The sequence below is a fragment of the Mustelus asterias genome, unplaced genomic scaffold (genome assembly GCF_964213995.1).
Source record: "Mustelus asterias unplaced genomic scaffold, sMusAst1.hap1.1 HAP1_SCAFFOLD_1560, whole genome shotgun sequence".
NCBI classification, from domain to species: Eukaryota; Metazoa; Chordata; class Chondrichthyes; order Carcharhiniformes; family Triakidae; genus Mustelus; species Mustelus asterias.
Genome location: NW_027591505.1, coordinates 33,262 through 42,500, shown reverse-complemented (window position 1 = coordinate 42,500; position 9,239 = coordinate 33,262).

The following is a 9,239-nucleotide window of genomic DNA, read 5'->3' as shown; positions in this document are numbered from 1 at the left end:
TGTGTATCCACATCTCTTTAACCTGTGCTTAATGCTCCCTCCACTCACATTGTCTGTATCTTTAAGACCTGGTTGGCTGTAGAGATTTGCATTCTAATCAGTATTCTGTAACTTGATGTTGTGTCTCTGTGCCCTGTTTGAGAGCAGATTTCCATTCCATCTGACGAAGGAGCAGCGCTCCGAAAGCTAATGGTATTTGCTACCAAATAAACCTGTTGGACTTTAACCTGGTGTTGTAAAAACTCTTACTGTGTTTACCCCAGTCCAACGCCGGCATCTCCACATCATGTTTAGTGGTCTAAGTCGGGTCTCTCTCTGCTCGCTGCTGCTAGTGGCAGCTCTGATTGGCTGCCCCCTCTCCTGAACTGGAACACTGTAAATTTCCCTTGGGCATCCTGGGGTAACGGAAGGCGCTATATAAATGTAAATCCTTCTTGCTTTTATATTGTGGGCGGGATTTTCCCACCGCGCTCTCCCAGAAGATCCCACCTGAGATGAAAGGACTTTAGCATGAGGTCCGCACCCTCTCCCCCCCAACACCGCCCCCACAAAGCCTGCTCCGATTCCCGTGGCGGGCAGGACAAGAAAATTCCAGTCAGGCTGTGAAAATGGAGAGTGGGAAGGTGAGAGGAAATGTGTATAAAAGACCAAAGTTTGGCTCGTGGGGTAGTTACCGATCGCCAGACTCGCCGCGGAGTTCACCGGGGACAAACTCACCGAGAGTTTTGGTGGATTCCATTTCCGATGAGTCCTCCCGCCCCTCGATAGAGAAACGCTCTCAAATCGATTGGAGATTTTTGCCTGTGGAGTGTGGTCCTTGGGCCACAATGGGGGTCAGAGGGTCCTCCCGAGCTGAGGCCCTTGTTGCTGTGTGACGTTAGAAATATGGAGAGATGCACCAGCACCCCGCCCCTGTTCCACCTCCCCCACTCCCTCCCCCCCCCCGCACTCTTCCCCCAACCACTCCATTGTGAGATCAGTCAAGAGTTCAAGACCTCTTCTGTGACGTAAGCCCCCCCCCCATTGTGAGGGAGGAACTCGGAGTCAAACCTTTCGGCCTTCCAGACACCAAGCATTTAAAAAACATTATCTCCAGTACGTGGGTGTTGCTGGCTGGACCAGCATTTATTGCCCATCCCTTATTGCCCCTTGAGAAGGTGGTGGTGAGCTGCTTACTTGATCTACCAAAGTCCCTGTAGGTGCAGCCACAGTGCTGTTAGGGAGGGAGTTCCAGGATTTTGACCCCAGCGACACTGAAGGAACGACCGATATATTTCCAAGTCAGGATGGTGAGTGGCTTGGAGGGGAATCTCCAGGTGGTGGTGTTCCCCATGTTTCTGCTGCCCTTGCCATAGAATTATAGAAACCATACAGTGCAGAAGGAGGCCATTCGGCCCATCGAGTCTGCACTGGTCACAATCTCACCTGGATTTATCTTTGTAACCCCACATATTTACCCTGCTAATCCCTCTAATTTACGCATCCCAGGACACTAAGGGCCAATTTAGCATGGTCAATCCGGCACGGTGGCACAGTGGTTAGCACTGCTGCTTCACAGCGCCAGGGACCTGGGTTCGATTCCTGGCTCGGGTCTGTGTGGAGTTTGCACATTCTCCTCGTGTCTGCGTGGGTTTCCTCCGGGTGCTCCGGTTTCCTCCCACACTCCAAAGATGTGTGGGTTAGGCGGATTGGCCATGCTAAAATTGCCACTTCGGGCCTGATTTTACCATTTTGAGTCTAAGTGCCGAATCTGGGCCTCAAATAGATCCGCGCCTGGAATCTTCTTTCCAGCGCCCATACGCGTTTTGCTGGCTCCAGTCCGATTCGTGTTGTGGGCGGGGCTTAGCGCTGCCGGAACGATCGGAGCTCTGAACTGCGCATGCGCAGTTCGAAAAAAAAATCAGAAGCATCGCGCCCGGGAGGGGAGAAAAAAATCAGAGAGAGCGGCTCTCTGATCCGGATCATTGAGGGGGGGGGGGCGGAGAGGAGAGGGGGCAGGACCCAGATCACCCTTTGCGGGGGGGGGGGGGAGGTGGGAGGAGGAGAGGGGGCGGGACCCAGATCACCCTCGGGGTGGGGGAGGGGGTGATGGGAGGAGGAGAGGGAATGTGACGGGTCCATCTGGCTCACCAAGTCAGTTACAATACTGCGTTCAGCATCTACTGAACCATCTTGGATACAAAGGATAACGGCATTAGGGTTCTGCATGTAAGCCTTGCTTATGCTAAAAATTATATCCTTGGTGTCGGCAGCCATTCCTGATGTTACAGTGCTGATAGCACCAGGAAGATCGACCAGTACCATTCATTATCCTTTGTATCCAAGATGGTTCAGTAGATGCTGAACGCAGTATTGTAACTGACTTGGTGAGCCAGATGGACCCACAAGGCAGGAGGACCATCTTTGTGTTGACCAAAGTGGATCTAGCTGAGGAACATACAGCTTATCTTGCTAACGGAAGGATGGTGGAGGGAGACCAGCGATCGAGGTAGGTTGGGGGTGTGCTCTGCCGAGGGGGGCCTGCCTCCCGGGGGTGTCCGATCCCGGGGGAGGGGGGGTCTGCTGGGGGGGCCTGCCTCCCAGGGGGGTCTGATCCAGGGGGACGGAGGGGGGTTAGCGGGGGGGTCCGCAAAGGATGGTCGAGGAGGATGGTGACTTCACAAGGGCAGAGAGGGCTTCGGAGGTTCCCCTGCAGAATAGAAATCCGCTTCGGACTTTTATTCTGCAGGTCGCTGAAAGCGCAGATTCAGAACAGGCCAGAAGACGGTAAAGTGGGATTTGGCGGTAGGGTTGGGCGTGCAGTTCATTAAGTCGATTTAAATGCATGCTAATGCATTTAAATCGTCGGGCCGCCCGATTTGGGCGCGGGAATCGGGTATCAGTAAAGCCGCAATCTGTTCGGAATCGGGTGCAGATCGCGGTATAGGCCCGACGCCCAACTTTACCGCGATTTCGCGCCTGATTTTTGATAAAATCTGACCCTGAGTGTCCTGGGATGTGTAGATTAGAGGGATTAGCGGGTAAATATGTAGGGATATGGGGGTGGGGCCTGGGTTGGGATTGTGGTCGGTGCAGACTCGATGGGCCAAATGGCCTCTTTCTGCACTGTAGGGTTTCTATGATTCTATTAATCCACCTAACCTGCACATCGTTGTGGGAGGAAACCGGAGCACCCGAAGGAAACCCACGCAGACACGGGGAGTATGTGCAAACTCCACACGGACGGTGAACCAAGCTGGGAATCGAACCCGGGTCCCTGGCGCTGTGAGGCAGCGATGCTAACCACTGTGCTGCCACAGAATTTTACCGTCCCGCCTGCCGCGGGAATCGGAACGGGCGAGGGGTGGCCCATGGAAAGGTCCGTTGACCTCAGACGGGATTTTACGGTTTTAGGACGAACGAGGCCGGAAACTCCCGCCCGGAGACTCCTGAATGGCTCTGTGGCAAGACGGAATTCCAGCTTCCAGTTGAGAGCCTGCAGCTTTTCAAATTCACCTGCAGAGGGCAGCAAAGGCTCGGGATGCTGGGAAGGTTCGGCTCCTGGGTGCAGAGACTGGGAATGTAAAGCGACAGAGATCACAGAGAGAGTGTGAAAGGGAAGAAGCCTGAGGCCTATCGGTGGCCTGTCCCAAGGAGGCTGGAAATCCAGCCTCGACCTCCCCATTGGCACTGAACAAGGCCTTCCGGAGAGAGAGTGCTGAGCTTGGGGGTGGCACGGTGGCACAGTGGTTCGCACTGCTGCCTCACAGCGCCTGGGACCCGGGTTCAATTCCTGGCTTGGGTCACTGTCTGTGTGGAGTCTGCACGTTCTCCCCATGTCTGTGTGGGTTTCCTCCGGGTGCTCCAGTTTCCTTCCACAGTCCAAAGATGTGCAGGTTAGATGGATTGGCCATGCTAAATTGCCCCTTAGTGTCCAAAGATGTGCAGGTTAGGTGGATTGGCCATGCTAAATTGCCCCTTAGTGTCCAAAGATGTGCAGGGTAGGTGGATTGGCCGTGCTAAATTGCCCCTTAGTGTCCAAAGATATTAAGGTTAGCGGGATTGGCCATGTTAAATTGCCCCCTAGTGTGCAAAGATGTGCGGGTTAGGTGGATTGGCCGTGCTAAATTGCCCCTTAGTGTCAGGGGGATGAGTTGGATAATAACGTAGGGTTACAGGGATAGGCTTGGGTGAGATTGTTGTTGGTGCAGGCTCAATGGGCTGAATGGCCTCCTTCTGTATTATAGGGATTGTATAATTCTACAAGAGCAGAATGATGGGGTAGGCCTGTTGCCCCTCCCACGTTTAGTAAGAGGAGGCATTACGCATTCACCTCCTGTGACAGAGTCTTTGTGAGGCCGTGCCTGGGAGCTCTGTGTACAATTTGAGTCTCCTTACTTAAGAAAGGAGGGAATTGATTCAGGGACTGTTCAGAGGAGGATCGATGATGCCTCGAATGAGGAGGTTTTTTTTATTCATTCGTGGGACACGGGCGTCGCTGGCTGGCCAGCATTTATTGCCCATCCCTAGTTACCTGAGGGCATTTGAGAGTCAACCACATTGCTGTGGCTCCGGAGTCACTTGTGAGCCAGACCAGGTAAGGACGGCAGATTTCCTTCCCTAAAGGGACATTAGTGACCTAGATGGGCTTTTCCGACAATGGTTTCATGGTCATCAGTACATTCTTAATTCCAAATTTTTAAATGGAATTCAAATTCCACCATCTTCCCTCGCGGGATTCGAAACCGGGTCCCCAGAATGTTGGCTGAGTTTCTGGATTAATAGTATGGCGATAATACCTCTAGGCCACCACCTCCTTGTCTCATGAGCAGAGGTTGAGCAGATCGCGTTTGTACCCTCTGGAATTTAGGCGAATGTGAGGTGATCTTATTGAAACTTGTAAGATCCCGAGGAGATTGGACAGGGGGGGATGCTGAGAGGATGTTTCCCCTAGCTTGTGTGAACATCTAGAACAGATTGGTTGACAAGGAGATCAAGGGTTATGGGGGACAGGCAGGAAAGGGGAGTTGAGACCTTCGGTAGCATGCCCCTGTAATGAAGTTGAGTTTGTTAAGTGCGGTCCCTTTAAAAGCTGGTTTTGTGTCAATGCTTGGATGTTTAAAACACAGGGTACACAGACTGCAACATTTGTAGCGAGCATCAGGGCTGCTTTGGTAACAGGCTTTGCAGGGTTTTTGCATTTTGACAGCCTATTGATTTAAGGAACACACTCGTCTATCCGGAACCTATCAAATTTGACCAATCCTGGTGAGGCCGCAGCTGGAATACTGTGTGCAGTATTGGTCCCCTTATATGAGGAAGGATATATTGGCATTGGAGGGAGTGCAGAGAAGGTTCACCAGGTTGATACCGGAGATGAGGGGTTTGGATTATGAGGAGAGGCTGAGGAGATTGGGTTTGTACTCGTTGGAGTTTAGAAGGATGAGGGGGGATCTTATGGAGACTTATAAGATAATGCGGGGGCTGGATAGGGTGGAGGCGGAGAGATTCTTTCCACTTAGTAAGGAAGTTAAAACTAGAGGACACAGCCTCAAAATAAAGGGGGGTCGGTTTAAGACAGAGTTGAGGAGGAACTTCTTCTCCCAGAGGGTGGTGAATCTCTGGAATTCTCTGCCCACTGAGGTGGTGGAGGCTACCTCGCTGAATATGTTTAAAGCGCGGATGGATGGATTCCTGATCGGTAAGGGAATTAAGGGTTATGGGGATCAGGCGGGTAAGTGGTACTGATCCACGTCAGATCAGCCATGATCTTATTGAATGGCGGGGCAGGCTCGAGGGGCTAGATGGCCTACTCCTGCTCCTATTTCTTATGTTCTTATGTAGGAAAATTGATAGGTCATGACAGCTATAAAAAGATGAACTCAGCTGCCTGCCTGGAGTTCCAACGGAGAGCTGCCACCCCCCAACACCTAGAGAGGGAAGAGAGCTCCCTGCCAGCTAAAAAATATCTCTTAAGAGAACTCTCCATCTATCTAACAAAAGGTACCAAATCAGAAAGAACTTACAGACAGCAGAATCACCAGAAGAATCCAAATGTTTTTCCAAAGCCACAAAGCCTGTTTGTATATTTTTTTTGAGTGACTAAATTATTATTTTTTGGTAATGAATGATCCTTGTCTTTATTTGAACAGCATTCCAGTGGAACCTTACTTTAATCGATATGTTACTTGTTTGGTTAAAGTTCCAGGTTGATTAAATAAATAACTTGTTAATTATTAATTAAAGTGAGTGTCAGATATTTCTGTTAATGAACCTTTGAACGTTAATGGAGAACAGTTCACACCTTCCCAAACACTTAACAGATTATGAGGTTGACCTCTTTGGGGGATCCATTGTGGCTCCTCAAAAGGGGATTAACCTCTGCGTCATAGCACCCCTGTAAGGGTTTATTTTATTTATTTATCAGTGTCACAAGTAGGCTTACAAAGAACAAAGAACAAAGAAAATTACAGCACAGGGGCAGGCCCTTCGGCCCTCCAAGTTTGCACCGACCATGCTGCCCGACTTGAACTAAAACCCCTACCCTTCCGGGGACCGTATCCCACTATTCCCATCCTATTCATGTATTTGTCAAGACGCCCCTTAAAACTCACTATCGTACCTGCTTCCACTACCTCCCCCGGCAACGAGTTCCAGGCACCCACCACCCTCTGTGTAAAAAATCTGCCTCGTACATCTCCTTTAAACCTTGCCCCTCGCACCTTAAACCTATTACCCCCTAGTAATTGACTCTTCCACCCTGGGAAATAGCTTCTGACTATCCACTGTGTCCATGCCCCTCATAACCTTGTAGGCTTCTATCAGGTCGCCCCTCAACTTCCGTCGTTCCAATGAGAACAAACCAAGTTTCTCCAACCTCCCCTCACAGCTAATGCCCTCCATACCAGGCAACATCCTGGTAAATCTTTTCTGTACCCTCTCCGAAGCCTCCACATCCTTCTGGTAGTGTGGCGACCAGAATTGAACACTATTCCAAGTGCGGCCTCACTAAGGTTCTATAAAGCTGCAACATGACTTGCCAATTTGCTGCAGTGCGTCTTGTAGATGGTACACACGGCTGCCCCTGTGTGTTGGTCGTGCAAGGAGTGAATATGTTAAACTGGTTGACTTTTGATTTGATTTATTATTGTCACATGTATTGGGATACAGTGAAAAGTATTGTTTCTTGGGCGGTATACAAGCATGCCGTTCACAGAGTACATAGAGGAGAAGGAAAGGAGAGGGAGCAGAATGTAGAGTTACAGTCATAGCTAGGGTGTAGAGAAAGATCAACTTAATATATGGCAGGTCCATTCAAAAGTCTGATGGCAGCAGGGAAGAAACTGTTCTTAAAGTCTTAAAGTTAAAGTTTATTTTTTAGTCACACGTAGGTTTACATTAACACTGCAATGAAGTTACTGTGAAAATCCCCTAGTTGCCACACTCCGGCGCCTGTTCGGGTACACTGAGGGAGAATTTAGCATGGCCAATGCACCCTAACCAGCACGTCTTTCAGACTGTGGGAGAAAACCAGAGCACCCGGAGGAAACCCACGCAGACACGGGGAGAATGTGCAGACTCCGCTCAGACAGTGACCCAAGCCGGGAATCGAACCTGGATGCCTGGTGCTGTGAGGTAGTGGTGTTAACCACTGTGTCACCGTGTGTGCATTGTAGAGGTGTGTATGTGCGTGTGTATGCAAGTGTGTGTGTGACTGTGTGTGACTGTGTGTGCGTGAGTGTGTGTGAGTGAGTGTGTGTGAGTGTGAGTGTGTGAGTGTGTGAGTGTGTGTGTGTGAGTGTGTGTGTGAGTGTGTGTGTGTACGTAAGTGTGTGAGTGTGTGTGTGTGTAAGTGTGTGTGTGTGTGTGTGAATGTGTCTGTGTGCATGAGTGTGTGTGAGTGTGTGCGTGAGTGTTTGTGTGTGTGAGTGAGTGTGTGTGTGAGTGAGTGTGTGAGTGAGTGTGTGTGTGTGAGTGAGTGTGTGTGAGTGTGTGTGAGTGAGTGTGTGTGTGTGAGTGTGTGAGTGAGTGAGTGTGTGTGTGTGTGTGTGTGAGTGAGTGTGTGTGTGTGAGTGAGTGTGTGTGTGAGTGGGTGTGTGTGAGTGAGTGTGTGTGAGTGAGTGTGTGTGTGTGTGAGCGTGTGTGCGTGAGAGTGTGTGTGTGAGCGTGTGTGTGTGTGTGTGAGTGTAATTTATTTTATTTGTTCATGAGGTGTGTGTGTCGCTGGCTGGGTCGGCATGTATTCCCCATCCCTGAGGGTATTTAAGAGTCAACCACATTGCTGTGGCTCTGGAGTCACATGTCGGCCAGACCGGGTAAGGATGGCAGATTTCCTTCCCTAAAGGACAGCGATGCTAACCACTGTGTGCCCTTCCTGTGGCTTCGCTGTCCAAGGTTGAATCTGTTGGCTTAACTATTAAGCAATTTACTGTCATAACTCATGGAGTTACAGAGGAGAGAGAAGGGGCTGGGGTAACGAGTCTCGCTGGAAATCTCTGCAGCATTCATTTCATTTCGATTGTCATTGCCATCATTCTCCCAGACGAGCAGAGCTGCGGTTAATGAATTGCTCCCACACAAAACTGGCTGCCTCCAGCCTCCCGATTACATTTACAATCACTCTGACAGCCCCTTCACTCACTCACTCTCCCACACCCTCACCCAGCTCCACACAGCTCCACCAGAACACACACACTCACACACACTCACTCACACACACACACATACACTCACCCAGCTCCACACAGCTCCATCAGAAGACACACACACACACTCACACACACTCGCACACACTCGCACACACACACACACACACACACACACACTCACATACACTCACACACACACACACACACACACACACTCACCCAGCTCCACACAGCTCCATCAGAAGACACACTCACACACTCACACACACTCGCACACACACACACACACACACTCACACACACTCACTCACACACACACACACTCACCCAGCTCCACACAGCTCCATCAGAAGACACACTCACACACACTCACACGCACACACACACACACACACACACACTCACACACACTCACACACACTCACTCACACACACACACACACACACTCACCCAGCTCCACACAGCTCCATCAGAAGACACACTCACACACACTCACACACACTCGCACACACACACACACACACTCACACACACTCACACACACTCACTCACACTCACTCACACTCACTCACACACACACTCACCCAGCTCCACACAGCTCCTTCAGAAGA